Below are 782 nucleotides of genomic sequence, written 5' to 3'. Positions count from 1 at the left end.
TATATATATAAAACGTGAATATATTTTACTACACTCATACTATAAAATGTAAAGCTTATGCTCTTTGAATATAACTTTTTTAAAAAAAATGTATGTACTTCTAGCTCTTTGAGAGAACAGAATCAAAAAATTTAACCACAGAACAAAAAGAGGAATATTTCTGTTTAAAGACTATATTTATTAGGTTGTAAAAATAATCATGATCTCATAAATGAGAAATGTATTTATCCAGGTCCAGGTTTGTCTTTCTGCTTTTGGGTTTTGGACAGACATATTGACTGAATCAGACCTTTGTGCCTGATTAAAGACTGGGTAAAAGAGGTTTTGAGAAACTTTGAAGTATTTGAGAATATCTCCTAAAACCAGATTTCATTAGGTTTTGATATGTCAGACTGACACAGGGTATAAAACTACACAATTCTCTTTATATGTATATATAATTAAAATTAAATTCATTTCATAACAGAAATGTTTTTAAATGAGAAAACTATGGCAATTTAATTGGGCTGATACTTCTAAAAGTTAAATGCAAAATCTCCACACCTCAAAACATACACAAACAATTTTGCAGGTATACATACAACAACTTGTTTAGCAGTATGGATTTAATGATTATTGTTATGTTAAACTATATTCTAAAAAATACACTTTTTCCTTCTTTTATTAATGAGCTTTTTGTTGAAAAGGAAAAAAAACCCAGTGGTAGCAAAATAATTTTCTTTTTCATTTTGTCCATCCTACTTTTAGCACTCATTATATTTACTTCACTCAATTTAACACAA

The sequence above is a fragment of the Elephantulus edwardii genome, unplaced genomic scaffold (genome assembly GCF_000299155.1).
Source record: "Elephantulus edwardii isolate Elephantulus edwardi_28Jun2011 unplaced genomic scaffold, EleEdw1.0 scaffold00058, whole genome shotgun sequence".
Lineage (NCBI taxonomy): Eukaryota > Metazoa > Chordata > Mammalia > Macroscelidea > Macroscelididae > Elephantulus > Elephantulus edwardii.
Note: the sequence above shows the minus strand (reverse complement) of the source record.